Raw genomic sequence first — 16,653 nt, forward strand, 5'->3', positions numbered from 1 at the left:
CAAAGTGAACTATTCATTTTTTTTAAATGCAACCCATTGCATTAAAAGAGAAATTGCTTTATTTTAGAGCAATCACAGACATGGTGGTCTGCTGACCCCTGCAGGCCACCATCCGCGTGATTTTAGCGATTCCTAGGGGGGTCACAAATTGCGACCTATCTCATTCATATTAATGAGGTAGGGCGATTTGCGACCCCCTACAAATTGCTATATGAAACTCTTGGAGTTTCATACATTTGTAATAGCGATGACCTAGTTGCGATTAGCTGAAAATCGTAATTAGATAATCGCTATTATTTATAACAACAGACCTACACTCCCAACAAGATAGAGACCTATCAGATTTCCTACTAACAGCGGCAGTTAAAATAATACTCATCAAGTGAAAAGACACCTCTAAGGCAACCTTCTGAATAGGCCTTTCAAAACAATCCATTAGGAGCTCAAACATACCCCCGCCGGGTCAAGAAACAAACGAGAAAAATAGTAAAACTTCCTGTGTGCTACCTCTGTCGCTCTACCGTGATTTCTTTCCTGCCCCCTTTCACTCTTTCCCTTTTCTCCTACTGTGACAGTGGACAGGGCGAACACCAAAACATACGTAAATCAGAATGGTACAGCTGTCAACACGTCCAGTTTGGACTACTACACGCCAACATAAAGCGAGGCCTAATACATGTTATATGTTGCAAAAAAGCATTTTCCAATAAAAATATACTTACAAAAAAACAACAAAAACCAAATGTTGATAGAAAAGGCCTCCAATCTTTGATGCTAAGATGCTAGTTGCATTTCACAATATTGGTGTCAGTAAAGGAGCACACCATGCTGTAATAATTATTTAATTAATATTTTTGGCAAGTACATCGCATAGCACAAGCTGCCTCAGATCAGACTGCTGTACATGTTCAAGCATTACAATGTATATGTTTCTGTATGTTTAAACATTAAGATATGTATACATAAGTTTAGACATTAGAATATGTAAACATTAGACTATGTATACATAAGGTTAAAACATTAGAATATGTACACATATGTTTAAAAATTAGACTATGAAACTTGATGTTCATACATTAGAATATGTATAAATATGTTTAAACATTAGAATATGTATCTTGATGTTCACACATTAGAATATGTATACATATGTTTAAACATTAGAATATGCATCCTGATGTTCACACATTAGAATATGTTTACATTTGTTTAAACATTAGACTATATATCTTGATGTTCATTCATTAGAATATGTAAGTATGTTTAAACACTAGACTATGTATCTTGACGTTCACACATTTAAATATGTATACATATGTTTAAACATTAGACTATGTATCGTGATGTTCACATATTAGAATATGTAAGTATGTTTAAACATCAGAACACTGAATACAGCCTGTCCCTGTAAAGGGTAAAGGGAACCTGCCAAGTGAAACAAGTCCTTGTTATTGATGTGTCACCGCAGGTGCTGAGAGCGGCTGCGCATCAATGAGCAGCACAGCGAGGAACCCTGTGTCCCAGCGTGAGACTACCGAGGCATGAAACGACGGTCTGATGAGGCTGCAGAAGCAGATTGGCACCTGCAGGGAAACATCAAGCAAATGGCATGTTCTGACAGCACAGCTTGGGGAAGACTCGGCTATTTTTAAAGGATGCTAATGCTTCATAAGCCCATGTGATGCCAACATGCAGTTCATATTTCATGTAATTTGCATAAGCACAGAACAACAGTATCTGCTTTAATATTATACACACACCACAGGCACCTCCTCCATCTATAACCTTTGACAATAAAGCATTCTCTAGAAAGGCATTTTTTTAGCATTATTGACAAGTCGAATAGATGAATGCAATCTAAGAAAGAATATAATAGAATATCACTAATGAATAATGAAAAAACAATGTCTCATAACACAGTAACAAATTGAACTTACCATTTATGTAACCAATCACTATTAAGGGCCTCATTTATGAGAAGAGTTGCATCGCTGCGTGAAAGCAGTTATGCAACGATTCTCAGTGCGCCCTCCTTGCGACATGAATGATGCATCATATTTACTGTATGACGCATCATGTCGCAAGGAATGACAGATATGTCATTACCCCCTCATGGGTCCTCCCCGTCCCAGTCCTTACAAGGTGAGGCCGTCCTGCCTCCACCCAGACAATCACAACACCAGTATTCAAAAGATGATATAAGCCCCTCCCACCTACCGCCATGCCTGTTTTTTTTCTGCTCCAACGGCGGTCGGAACGCTGGTGCTCCCGGTTCCTGTTTCTGTTTCGGATTTTCTTCAGGATGGTGCCGTGAGTGTTTCATTTGCAGTTTTGTGCTTCTGCATTATTTACTGTGTGATTTTCACATGAGTATTTCATTTGCAATGTTTTACTTCTGCATTGTTTGCATGTGTGTTTTTCTCTGGGCGCAGCCGCTCCGGTACCCCGGTCGGTCGCGCTCCTGTTCTGGGGTCAGGGACTCTCCCTGTTCATGTGTTGGGCTGGGGCGGAGAGTTTTGGTCATGTCCTGGCCCGGGTTGTTCCGGCTCTGTGGTTCTAGGGCAGCGTCCGGCCCCCACGGCCATGGTCTTTTGACCTGGGGCTGTGGGTGGAGACTACAGGGCTGCCCTTATATTTTTTCTTTCATTTCATCAGTCTCACGTTGCATGATTTGGTGATTGGGGGCAGTGTTACTTGGAAGTTGCTGGGCACTTTCTTTGTTCTGTGGTGAGTTCATGTTTAGTTTGCTCGGGTTCGCTCACCATGTGTGAAGGGGCATCTTCATCACCTGTGTGTGCTTGGGCTATTTCCATGCGGCATAGTTTACTGGTTCTACAGGTGGATGACGTTTTTGCAGATTCTGGGGCTGCGCTGGATACTTTGGAGGGGTTGGGAACCTGCCCATGCTGTCAAATTGCCCTGAGGTGGTAAAGTTTCAATCTGTGCTTTTACACAGTTGATGATTTTGGCTGTCCAGTCTGCGCTTCTGTGGCCTGCGGTGCGTTGTCCTGAGGATGAGGCCTTTCTTCGGGTGATGCTGGGTTGTGGCCCTAAATCCTTAGCTGTTGCGGGGTTTTTCCGCACAGTTTGGTTTCTCTGTGGTGATTGACCTTCCCTTCCATGATGTCCTGTTGGATATCCTGACTGATGCATGGTTTGCGGCAGATACGCAGGGTGTTCTGCGTTTTCTGGGATGGTCGTTTCCCCTGGCGAACTTTGTCTCTCACTTTCCTGCATTTCCAAATGCTGCTTTTTCTTTGGTGGTGTGTGCTGGCTCTTGTTCGGCCTTTACTTCACTGGTCCTTCTCATGGGTTGTGTGGAGTGGTTTGGCTGTTTACGGGCCCTCCTTCCTGCTTTGGCTTGGTGGGTTGAGTCTTCTCCTCGGTTGCCGTGGCACTGGTGCCTTGGTTCACTGTCTGTTTTTCTGTGGCTCCTTGGCTTTTTGGCTCCCTCTTCTGACAGTCTGTGTGGTGGTGCTCTGTCTTCCTCTCGGCCCTTTCGTGGTTGGTTGGTGGGGGGGCTGTGTTCCGTTTGGTTGCGGCCTCTGTTGCGCCTGCGGCTGCCCCTGGGTGTTGGTGGTCCGGGGCTTTGGGTATTGTTGTGCCCTGGGGGGGTCTCCGTGACCTGGTGGTTGTGGTTGCATCTCTTCTTCTTTGGCTCTGTGTTCCACTCCTGGTGTTCGTCTGGTAGTGGGTTCCCTGTTCCTGTTGCTGTTGTTGCGGTTTTGGGGGCTCGGATTCCTTGTTCCTGGCTTGTTGATCCGGTCTGCTTTCCGACTGGTGGGCCTGTCGGTCTTCGCTCTTGGTTCCTGGATTCCTTTCCGGGCCACCCCCCTTTTTGGGCTGTTTTCACGGTTGCTCCGTTGTCCTTTGGTCCATGTTGCATTTTTCCTTCTTCTTTGGACGTCGGCCTGTTTTTGTCTCTGGGCACTGTTGGGCTGGTTCCCGTGGCGGAGCGGGGCCTTGGTTTCTCTTCCTCTTTGTTCCTGGTCCTGATGCCCATTGGTTCCTTTCTGCATGGTTCTGTTTCATGGGGCTTAATGCCGTTTGGTGCTGCTGGGCGGTTGTTCCCCTTGCGGTCTGTCTTTCCTCTCTTCCTGGTGGGTGTTTTTTTTTGGCTTACCTGGATTTGGGAGTTGACTGTTTTTCAAGTTCCATCCATCCGGCTGGTCCGCTGTTCCTGCGGTTTGCTGTGGATGAGTTCCTTTCTCTGTATTGTGTGTTGCATTTCGGCCTCTCTCCTGCTCCCCAGGTTTTTACACAGTGCTGGCTCCTGCTGTGCGGGTTTTTTGCTGATTGGCAATTCCACCCTGATAGCGCCTTTTATTCTGTTCTTCGAAGTTATGCAGGGTCAGACTTTGTCAATACCTGGATGGGTGACCACCTGGGATGGCCAGGTGTTGTAGGTTTTTCCCTATGTGGCTTTTGTCCGGTTTCTGCTTCCACCCTCCTTGTGGCTATTCTGGCGATGGTGGCATTGATGGCCTTGTTCCAGTTTCTGGGGTTCGTATTGGTTCTGGCCATTTTTCATCTGGTTCCTGTTCTGGGCCTTTGGTTTCTCTGGCTTGTTTGTCACTTTGCAGGGGGCTGTTTTCTCCCTCCGGCTCAGTTCTCTTCCCTGTTGACACTTTTGCGGGTACTGCTGGGTCACCCTTCTGCCCTTCGGGTTTGTTGCGAATCCAGGGGGTGGTGGCTTCCCCCCGGGCTGTGGTTCCTTGGACTTGCCTGCTCCTCCTGTCCTTGGTTTTTCTTCTGATTGACTCATTGGGTCCTTTTCCATGCAGGTTACATGGCTCTGGTTCCTCTCTCCCCTGTTCTGGTTCCTACTTTGGCCTGGTGGCTTTGCTCTCCCAACCTGGTGTTTGGGGTGCATTTTCAGCTCCCTTCTCTCCTCTTGTTGTCCTCGGACGCCTGTCCTTGTGATTGGGGGCCACGTTGGGGTCCTTGGTGGCCGCCGAGTTTTTGATTCATGCTGGCATTCCTGTCGCTCATTGTTGGTTGGGATTTCTTGGAGGGACCAGTTGCATTTCTCTGTTCCTGCTGGCTTCCATGTTTTCTTCTCATGACTCTATGGCTCATTGGTATGTCTTGTGCCTTCGGTGGCACAGGCTCCCATGGCTCACTTTGGGCTGTGTCCCCTGTGTTGGCTTTGAGATTCTGTTCGGGTACATCTGCGTTTTCGTTCGTCGATGCAGCTTGGGTCGTTTCCTCCTGTCCTTTGTTTTGTGCCATCTGGTGCTCGCTTCGGCAGTGCATTTTCTTTGTTTGGTTCTATTTGGTGTGGATTTGCATGGCCCCTGCATATTTACTTTCTGTGTGCCTTCCCTCCTATTTTCTCCTGCTGAATAGTCGGGGGCTGTAGAGGGGGAGGGGGAGGTGTCGGTGTCTGTATCGTTGGCCTCGCTGCCTTTGGTTTCCACTCCTGCTGCTGGTGGGGGGGGTCTGGTTTGGCCGGACTCCATTGACTCAGGGATGTTTTTTTTTACAGGGCCTTGCCCCTTCCGCTCTGTCTTCTCAGTGGGCAGCGGTTCGTGCTTGTCGGGGTCCTTGGGCCTCCTTGGTGGTTTTTGTCCCTTGGTGAGTCGGTTTCTTCGGAGCTTTCAGCTTCATCGGCCGGTCTCTCCTGTGCTCGTGCCTTCTTGGGTTTTGCCTGCTGTTTGGGGGGGGACTGCTGTTGCCCCCTTTTCAGCCCTTGCTGGTAGCAGACTTGTTCTGGTTGTCCGCTATGGTGGCTTTTTTGCTGGACATCACCTCCGCTCATCGGTTGGGTGTGTTGGGTGCTTTGCTTGTTTCTTTTCCCTATTGGAAGTTCCTGCCGGATAGGGTTGTTTTGTGGCTTGTTCCAACCTTTCTGCCTCTGGTTTCTTCCCGTTTCCTTTGGCAGCTGGAGGTGATTCTTCCTGATTTGCCTGCTGGGGGTCCCTTGATCCCCCTTCCTTGGTTGTTCACTGGACTCTCTGGTTTTTCCCTCCATCATTCCCTGGAGTTTTCTGTTTTCTCCTGCCCTGTTTGTCTCCTGTAGGGGTGTGGCTCGGGGGATTTGGGTTTCCGATTCTACGGTTGGTCGGTGAGTGGGTTTGGCGGTCTGCCTGCCTTTTCAATCCTTTGGATCTGCCTCCTCTGTCTCTGGTGCTGGGTCGTTCGACGCATTCGGTGTCTGCTTCCTGGGCTGGGGTGGCGGGGGTTTCTATCCAGGAGTTTGTTGGGTGGCCACCTGGCTGTCCCGTCATGTATTTTTGCTACATTATCGGCTTGATGTTTTACTGTAGGCGTCTTGAACGTTGCTGTTTGTTGATCTCTACAGATTTGTGCTTTGCATGGATCCCTGGTGTCCTGCACTTTTTTTGTTGGTTCTCTGCTTGTGAGTTCCTCACGTTGTAAGGACTGGGACAGGGAGGACCCATGAGGGGTTAATGTCTTGTTACTTACCAGTAATCTTCATTACCCGGATTAGGGTCCTCCCCATCCCAGTCCTCCACCCTTCCACCCTACCACTGTGCTTGTGTCGAAGTCTTGTTGATAACAGACATGGCAGTAGGTAGGAGGGGCTTCTATAAGCTTCTGAATACTGGTGTTGTGATTGGCTGGGTGGAGGCAGGACTGCCTCATGTTGTAAGGACTGGGATGGGGAGGACCCTAATCGGGGTAATGAAGATTACCAGTAAGTAACAAGACAGTATTACTGACGTATCTGTCGGCGCAAAAGTGGGGCATTGCTGGAGTTGTGTCAGAAGCATGACGCAACTCCAGCAATGTTCCTTTCACATAGGGCAAGCCCCATGTGAAAGGGGCTATGTCACCCTTATGCCTGCCATGAGGCATGCGTATGGTTTTGATGCATTGGCGTCCTAGAAGTGGAGCAGCAAAATCTCATAGATTTCACCGCGTCACTCCTACGACCCTATCTTGGGGGGAGCATCCACCCTGCATGTATTATACCTAATGCAGGTATAATGTGGCAAAGGTTTAAGGTTTATTTATTGTACAGTTAATAAAAACTCACAATTTTAAAACGTACAAATTTTAAAAAGTCAGTGTCTTTTTTAAAACAAGTAAGGTGCAGTAGCTCAAGTGTTAAAGTTTATAAAAGTCTCAGCTTAGGTTGCATAAGAATCAGTGGAGTTTTCGTGGCATTGATGCTTCCAAATTCGATGACCATGATAGCCAGGGGTGTTTATTTTGTTATTGTTTGTCTTTTGCTTGAGAAGACCCTCTGGATTTTTCGTTTAGTCTTGTGGCCACTATATCAAAGTATTTTGTTGTTCTGCAGTTTAGCTGAGTTTCATCAGGATTAAAACAGAGCATCACGGCCTGCCTGCAGCTCGTTATGCCCTTCTGGTTCCATAAAGCCCGAAACAAGGAGCGCATATGTCCCGGAGGTTTGTGCAAATGCAGATAATGTGTATACGGTCCTCTTTCGCAGAAAGACAGAGGCGGCATTGATTTGCAGAATTTTCCCTTGTCCATGGTGCCAGGTGCTGAGCTATAGGAATTCTGCCCATGCGCATGTTAAGGAACTTATTTTTTGTCTTCTGTGTGAGGCCCGTCGTTAGGTACTCTTGTGGTTTTAGAGCGCTGTAACCATTCAACACGGCCCATCCGTGAGCTCTCTTAGCTAGGGTGGCTTTGTCCTCAATTGATGAAACCATCTTGGTGACTTTTGACACCACTTTTTTGAAGGTGCCAGGGTCAGTTGCGACTTCCATAGGTCTGCAAGTCCTAAGACCTTCAGTGATTCCATTAAGTAGCTCCTTGCAGGTGAGTTGTCTCTGATGGTTAGTTCGGTCCAGAGGTGGGCGTTTAAGGATCCTTGGTCGGCATCTCTGATTTTCCGCCATCTTTTTAGATATGCGCCTCTTCTCTCCACCGCTTGTTTCTGCAGGCCGAATTCGAGCCGAATTTGTGCTGGGGATGAGTTGGTGGGGAGATGAAATATTGCCCTGTATGCTCGACTGATGATTTTATCTAGTGTTGTTGCATCTTTGCCTCTCATGGACTCACTACCATAGGTACGATACAGAAAAGGGGGTGGTGATGAACAGAGTGTCTGAATTAAGCAGACCACTCTTACCCAGTCCAAAGATCAGGGCTTGATCCATCACCGTTATTTATCTCACTGCCCCATCCCAGCTCAGAACCTGGCTATATGCAAATTAGTCTGTCCCTGGCCCAGTGCATCTTGTTTCCTTCCCAGTGTAAGAATTGGCTTCTGTAGTTTGGTTTGTCCTGTTCCCATCATGCACTTGGACAGGAACAGACTAATTTGCATACAGCCAGGTTCTGAAACTGGGATGGTGCAGTGAGCTAAAAAACGGTGTTGGATCTAGCCCTGATCTTTTGACTGGGTGAGAGCTTTCTGCTTAATTCAGAGACTCTGTCCCTCACCACCCCCTTTTTGTAAATATTTTTGTCCACCCTAAGCGTGGAAGGGTATTCTCAGATGTGAGACCCTTGCTCATTGCACCATCAGGATTCAAGCAAACCGGGCCGAAGACGGCTGTAATGCCAGAAACCGGTCCCCGGGAGCTTGTTTCCTTCCCAGTGTAAGAATTGGCTTCTGTAGTTTGGTTTGTCCTGTTCCCATCATGCACTGGGACAGGAACAGACTAATTTGCATACAGCCAGGTTCTGAAACTGGGATGGTGCAGTGAGCTAAAAAACGGTGTTGGATCTAGCCCTGATCTTTTGACTGGGTGAGAGCTTTCTGCTTAATTCAGAGACTCTGTCCCTCACCACCCCTTTTTGTAAACACTACCATAGGTAAGCATGGGCTGTAAGCGAGCTCTTAATACCTGTAGGAGAGGGCCCAGTGACCGGTCAGGGAGTGCTTTCTGCAGAGGCTTTATCGATAGGTAGAATGTCGTGCCCTTTCGACGAATGGCCTCTAGTTGTTGTTTGAAGGAACCATTGCCATCTATTGTGACGCCTAGGTATTTATAAGAGGTTACCTGGTCTAACCTCTGTCCGTCCAGGAACCATGTGGGTTTCCGTTTTTTGTGATAGTTTATGTCATTACTTTTGTTTTGTTTAAGTTAATTGTTAATGAGTTGATTTTTGAAAATGCATTGGTTTTGTCAAGGAGATGTTGGAGACCGACTGATGAGGACTAGGTCGTCTGCATAGAGGAGGTTTGAAAGCGTGATGTTACCTAGTCTTGGGGCATGAGATTTAACTGTCTCCAGTTCGCCAGGGAGGTCTGCGAGAAAGAGGTTAAACATCATGGGGGCTAGGACGCAGCCCTGTTTCAGACCTTTACTGGTCTTGATTTGTCTCGAGAGGTGCGAGCCGGAACCCAGTTTGATCCTGACCCAGGTGTCGGTGTATAGCATTACCAGCTGCTGTAAGAGTGGGCCTGGGATTCCCCATCTGTCCAACTTCCGCCAGAGCTTTTGCCGATCTACGTGGTCGAACGCAGCACTGTAGTCAATGAAGCACGTGAAGAGAGAGCTCTTAGAAGCTTTTGCTGCGTCGGACAAAAGAGTTAGCGCCATGATATTTGTCGAGGTGCCCTGGCCGCTGCAGAATCCAGTTTGGGTTGCTGGAATGATGTTTTTTTCTGTTGCCCAAGATGTTAATTCCTCCAAAATGAGGCCTGCATAGTATTTTGCCTCTGTATCAATTAGGGCTATAAGGCGGTAACTACTTGGGTCGTTCCTGGCTCCCTTTTAGTAAATCGGGCTTATTATCGAGCCTCTCCAGGATGTTGGTATGTTTGCTGTTTCACTTATTGCGTGGAATACTGGTGTCAGAGTGTTGCACCAGAAGGCAGGGTCTTGCTTATATAGTATCGGCGGTATCCCGATGGGACCGGGGGCCCCCTCAAGTTTGCCTTTTAGGATTAGTTTTCTTAACCTATCCGGTTTGTCCTGGGATGAATTTTCTTCTCGAAGTGCGGTTGGGTCGAGTGTTGGTAATAGACATTTTGGCTCAGTTGGGGTTTGGTCCTCGGTTGGTTGTGGCAAAGGGACTTACAAAGTGATTCATCTGCATAGATGCATCACCTTGTAAATATGGCGCAACATGGCACATTATTTACGCCGCCACTGCGTCCCTAAAAGTAACGCAATGGTGGCGCAGACTTTCATAAATAAGACCCTTAGAATCCAGGAGACTTTACATCCAAAAGCAAAATATATGACCAAATTAACATTTATACTCAAAGCAGCTAAACATTTATGCCAAGTTGTTCTTAAATGACTGTACAAAGAAGGTATTGAAAAAACAACAATTTCCGTCATAATTTGATTACACCAATAGAAAATCCAAATAAAAATGATGATACATAATCATGTGCTGAAAAAGAACAATTAGGGACTTGTGTATGGTTTGATAGACAGTAACCTGTCTGTTAGTGAGGCACAATATTACCACAACTACCATTGTGGACTTCAGTTGATCAAATTTAGCGATGACTAAAGGCCTACTGGTCATCTCTGTATCTTGAGGGGAATTGCCTAACTGGCAGTTCAATTTAAAGTACTAAAACTTTGGAGTAAGCCACCATTGGTTATGATGGCGGGTCGCCAAACTTTTTAAAGCAGGACTTTGTTTTTTAAACTAAAAACAAATGACCTCTAATCCTAGCAGTTTTTTCACAGGGTGTGTGGGTAATCATTTTTTCCTGTCCTTCCTGGCAGTGATGGTCAGAAAAAGAAACATTACATCATCAAACCTATATAGAGCGGACAGTGTTCTGTGTTTCTTCCAACGTCCCCTACCCCTTTGGGCCATGGGAGGAAGTTTTCCTTCAACAGAACCAATGGGGGCTCCATTGACGGACAACAAAAAGTCTGTCTTTTCTCTAAATGCGATTGGTGGAACTTTAATTTGTCATACAGGGCATTACGTCACCTTTGTAGAGTGCCCTGTTCACTAAGTTCTACATCAGGCCCTTAATCACTCAAATGAAATGATAAATTATAATAACGTGATTTTAATATAGCATTCTATGTAAAAGTTTTTTCTCTGCAGAGCACAACAGACGTCAACAGGGAGGGTTTAACTCAACGAGCCATGATTCTGACTTGTTAAATGAACATTATGGTTGGATACTATGATTACAAAATAACAAGCTACACGCACCAAAGCCACCTTTCGCATTAAAAAAAACTTAATTTTAAGAGAGTTATAGTTACAAACCAAAATGTAAAATAAAAGCTGCTGAAACTACCTAACCATGGATAGCATCAGGACCATAAAAGCCTCTATGCACTCATTATGATATCATACGACATACCAATGACAATAAAAATGACACTATCATTGATGATATCTGTGAATGCAACTCTGTAGTTCCATTCAATAGTCCGTGAGAATTTCTTTTCTGTTCATTAATAATTTTAGGGATGGTTAGATACATCTGCATGGAACATTAAAAAACTGTTAGCAAGCACTACATAGAAAATGGAAAGGTACATTCATCAGTTAGTAGCATGGGTTGAGAAAGAAATACTCTTCTGGGCACACCAAAAGCGCTCTTTAACCATATTTTAAAGGGTTGGTAACAATAAGTCATACACACAGCTGAGCTTATTTTAAAGGGTTGGTAACAATAAGTCATACACACAGCTGAGCTTATTTTAAAGGGTTGGTAACAAGTCATAACACAGCTGAAATGTCAAGCCAGATCTAAAGTCTCAAACTATGATGTTGTGCTTTTTTTATATTTGGTCTTGGAGTCAACTTTTGGAATCACGTCAGACTACTGTATTTCCCAAAAAATCATACAGAGAGGGGTTTTCACTCAGAGAGCTTCATTCATTGGTCTGCCAAATTGTCATTCACATTTTGGTTCCACACCCATGCAGCTTACTTTATGGGGCAATAGGGGAGCCCACTATATCCCTTCACTTTGTTTGACCGCACAAAACATGTGCACATTGTTCACATCTGCCTAAAATAATTTCTTTCTCTTCAGGGACAAAGTTGCTTCCAAGTGTCCTTTATTTGACTTATTTTCTTAAGTTAACTTTAATTGCTAGTTATTTATTATTTCTAGCCTTTCTGTATGCAATTACAGGGTGATTTAAGTCCCTTCTCCCTTTTAAGGCTGCATTAGTGAAGTGTTTAAATTACACTGTAACATTGTAGCTGCCTGTAATTTGAGAGCATTGTTTGATGATTTATTGTTGTCTCCTTCACAAACAATAATAATAAAATGTATGCACAAATGAAAGGATTGTTGTTTTAAAAAACTCCAACAGTAAACAAGCGTGAATGTTAAATATGTTACTGCAAGCATGTGGCAACCATGTTGAGGTGATTGCATGTTTTTTTATTTGTTTTTTTATTGCATTTGCCAGCAACCATTGCACCAGCGAAGGCCAGATGCATTGGATTTCACAATGTTTGTTGTAATATGTGTCAATTCGTTAAAGAGTTGTTTTTATATATTCAGAAATGTAAAAGTTATAAAAATGTATCAGTTGATTTTCAAGGTGATTGTGAAACTGAATTTGGCAATCAGAGCCACCAGGAAGTTCTGTAGTCCAAAGTAGTTAACTCAAAATTTGGATTTGCTGACCTGCAGTGCAATAGCTCGTCTGGAAGTGAAAAAATTCACCACATCAATATGGGGCAGGATGTCTTCAGGTGAACTATAGTGAGGATTAGAGCACAAGCCCAGAGGGGTAGAATATGCCTTTAAAATTAAAATGTCCCCAAAATAGTCTTGTTTTTTTCAGTGAATAGTGTCTATTCCTGGATTACTATATCGGCAATCACTTACAAGCCAAAATAAAGCCCTAGAGGAGGCAGAACTGCTAAGCTCCCCAGTAGATATTGGCCGTCTGCACCCAGGTAATATGCCTAATTTGATTTGTTTCTTTATATATTTTTATAATAAGTGGGCCTTGACATCATGGACTAGCAAAGGTTCTTCCTTGCATCTAATTTGCCTCTCACAGACGACTTTGGTATTTGGGTGGTTTTATCTACCCTTTGCTTAAATGTTGCCCTATGCTATGTTGGCATTATGAATTTGTCTCCTGCGGTATTGGGAAAGCGTTTTCGACCCTAACGATAACATGTTGAAGTAGCTTTGGAATATGCTTAGCTTACTTATTTGAGACTCCCTTTTGCAGCCTTGTGTTACTATGCAGTACTAATTTGATTAACTTGTGTTTGTCACAACTATTTGGTATGGCTTCAGTCATCCCAATATAGCTGCTCTGTGTTTTCTTGAGCGGCAATATATTGCTCACGTGCCTGCCCTGTTGTAGCCTCATCTGAGTTATGTATATGCCCATTTTGGCTTTAACATTAACTTTCTTTTGATAAGATATATGCCAGATCTGAATGGTGGCTAATATCTCATGGAACTCCTCTTTCTAGGATCTTGCGACTATTAGATCGTATGGGTACTGGACCATTCTATCTGTATGTGTTGTCATCATTCATACTTACAGATAATCCCTTTTTTTGGTAAGTCAATTCGGCCTCTTTTAGATATTGTCATCTGCATGACGCAAGTGCATTTAATTAGGGGCGCATATGATCACATATTTACTATTGTATTTTACCACTTTTTTAGTCAACAATTCACTTAAAAATTTGGCACTAGAGGTGTTGGTGTATCTTCTATCTTTCACTTTCAACGAGATTCCCTTGCACTCGATCTGGGACGTTTGTGCCTATATCTCTGCATCTGGCATGTGTATCTTTATTTATTTCTTCATTCTATTATTCCATTTTCTCTGGACCTACTAGGTAGTCTGCTTTTATGTCTATTAAGGGTTGCTCTAAATATGGTTTTACTGTTTTTTTTTCAGCCCTGACGAAGTCACTGGCGTTTGTGCCCGATGAAACACGTTTTGGAAAGATCTGTTGACCTTTGTAGTTTCTGGAAAACTCTTTATAATTTGATTACCCTGTGTTTGGACTGAACTGTAAGAAAATATTCAATGAGGAAATAATGAATATGGAAAAATAAAGAAGAATCAATATCTCTACTTACTGAAGAAGAGTTTTATTGATATGGACTTTTATTTATGCTAGCTGTATATGCATTTTGGGGTGGACGTTGGTCTATCTGTCTCTACAACTTTTGGACAGTAGTTGTATTCTAACCTTTGAGCAAACGCTAGCCTTCAGTACTTGTCTAAGATTGTTACACTACTATGCACATGATCCCCTTACTATCTATTCTCTTGTTCCCCAGCTTCTCCAGCTTCGCCCGAAGCCCCAGAATCAAGAGCTACACCAACCCTCTCCAAAAATAGGCTTTCCCCTATTCAGTTCGCCTGAGCTGTTTAGCACAGCAACCTAACCTTGCTTAGAGGCTGAGAAGTTGAAAGGTTTGTTATGCATCCTTCACACTTCCTGTTAGCTCCCTTGTATTTCTGATTGGCTGGAATGCAAATCTGGCGTCCCATGGTCCTCTGAATGCTCCCCAGACTGCCAAAGGGCTGGGAAGCACGGCACTCCATACTTCCCAGGTTAACCCAAGGGCAGGGACACATTATGAATGACCTCTCCCTTAAATACCCTTTTGACACATATCTGAGATACATCTGAAGACGGCTTCCCTGCTCACTTTAACCATGTGCAGGTGGAGGGAATGGGGAGTCAGACATTTGTACTCGCTGCAGCACTTTCTCAGTGACGTATACCTGTCCATTAAATACTTTGGGGGCAAATTTACAAGCCCCTTGCGTCACTTTTAACATGGGAAAAGTGGCGGAAAAGTGGTGCAAGGGGCTTGTAAATTTGCCCCTTGATGAGCAGCTTACTGCTGTAGTACACCTAGCATAAGGCCTTACATTGATCAGGAGCTGACATTGAGCCGATTTTGCTCACGGTGTACAGTTGGTGGTAAATTGATTTTGCCAATTGCAGCTCAAAAAATAGATTTACATCAAAGATAAAATCCAGTTTATAGATTACATTCATATGAATAAGAATTTCCCTCATGGACATGAGTCAGATAGGTGGGGGGATTTATAGAATATTTGCTTTTTCACTGTTAAAACTGAACTAGCTTTATTCTTCCATCTAATTGACAACTGCAACCAGAGTGGCTTCCTTTCTGTTCACATTAGTGGCCCAAAATATATTTGGTCAGCATTAGCATAAATATACTGATTATATGTCAGAGCATCATTGACAATAAACTTAAATATTGTGTCCAAAATACCACATGCAAAATATTGTCACATTAGATATAGATTTTGGTAGACAGTCAAAATATCGAGTTGTTAATGTCGATGTACCATAATATCGAGTCCAAAATATCGATGGTACGAAATGTCGAAAACAAAAATATCGTCGTAGAAAATATCGATTCATGTGTGTGTTAAAAATATCGAAGACATGAATGTCGAAATCAATAATATCGATGGTGAAAATATCGATTGTCAAAAATATCGATATGTTAAAGTGATGTTTTAAAGTATGTTAAGTAATTATTTATTTATATGTTGTTTATATATAAGATCATTTTTATATATAATTTTATTATTTTTAGTAAGAAGTCTAGGAGCGGGATGTAGAGTTTATAGGGGATAAGGGTGGGTAGTGTATTAAAAAAGTATAGTGTAAATATGGAATAATAAATTTCGCATTTGAAGTAAATTTATAAATTTGCGAAATTTTAATCAAAATATTTATAAATGCGAAATTTTATATAAAATTATTGAGTATTGTTAAATTATTTGTTCTTTGATTTAGGATATATATTAATAAATTGTGTAAATATATCTAAATATTTATTTTTTTACTAAATAATTGTATATTAATGTTAGGAGCGGGATGTAGAGTTTATAGGGGATAAGGGTGGGTAGTGTTTTAAAAAAGTATAGTGAAATTGTAAAAATTTAAATTTCGCATTTACTTTAGATTTCAAAATTTCGATATTTATAAAAATTGTTTGGGAGTAGTCGAAATTTGAACTAAATTTAGGGAGTACATTAAACATTATGAATAATTTTTGTGTATGTACAAAAAAGATTTTTAAATAATAAAATATTACATTACATATTTATATTATTTTTACTATAAATTTAGGAGCGGGATGTAGAGTTTATAGGGGATAAGGGTGGGTAGTGTTTTAAAAATAAATAGGGTAATTATATAAATTTAAATTTCGCAATTTCATATAAATTTGCGAAATTTCAAAAATTGAAATTAATATTTCGATATTTGCGAAATGATATCGATTTTATTCGAATATAGTATTTATTTTTTAAGTTTGCTGTTGTTTATGTACTAAAATATATTTGTAATTATATTATTTTCATATATTTTCTGAAAATATTTGACTAATTATGTTATGAGTGGGATGTATATTTTCAAGGGGATAAGGGTGGGTAGTGTATAAACAAAGTATACTCTAATTATAGAAGTAAAAATTTCGCCTTGTATTTAATTTTAGTTTCGAATCGAAATTTTATATAAATATTATTAAAATACGAAATTATGAACACTATTAGGTTGTTGTTCTAATTTGAGGTATTTTGTGTATGTAGTAAAAAGAATCAAAAATATATAATGTAGTAGATATTAAATAAATAAATGTGTCATATTTTTAGGAGTGGGATGTAGAGTTTATAGTAGGTCAGGGTGGCTAGTTTTATTAAAGGTACATTTTGTGCGTTTAGGGTCTGGTTTTTGTGTATGTGCGAAGGGGTATTTTAACTGTTCAGGGTCAGTTTTTGG

This window comes from Lissotriton vulgaris, chromosome 2_1 (genome assembly GCF_964263255.1).
Source record: "Lissotriton vulgaris chromosome 2_1, aLisVul1.2, whole genome shotgun sequence".
In the NCBI taxonomy this organism is placed as follows: Eukaryota; Metazoa; Chordata; class Amphibia; order Caudata; family Salamandridae; genus Lissotriton; species Lissotriton vulgaris.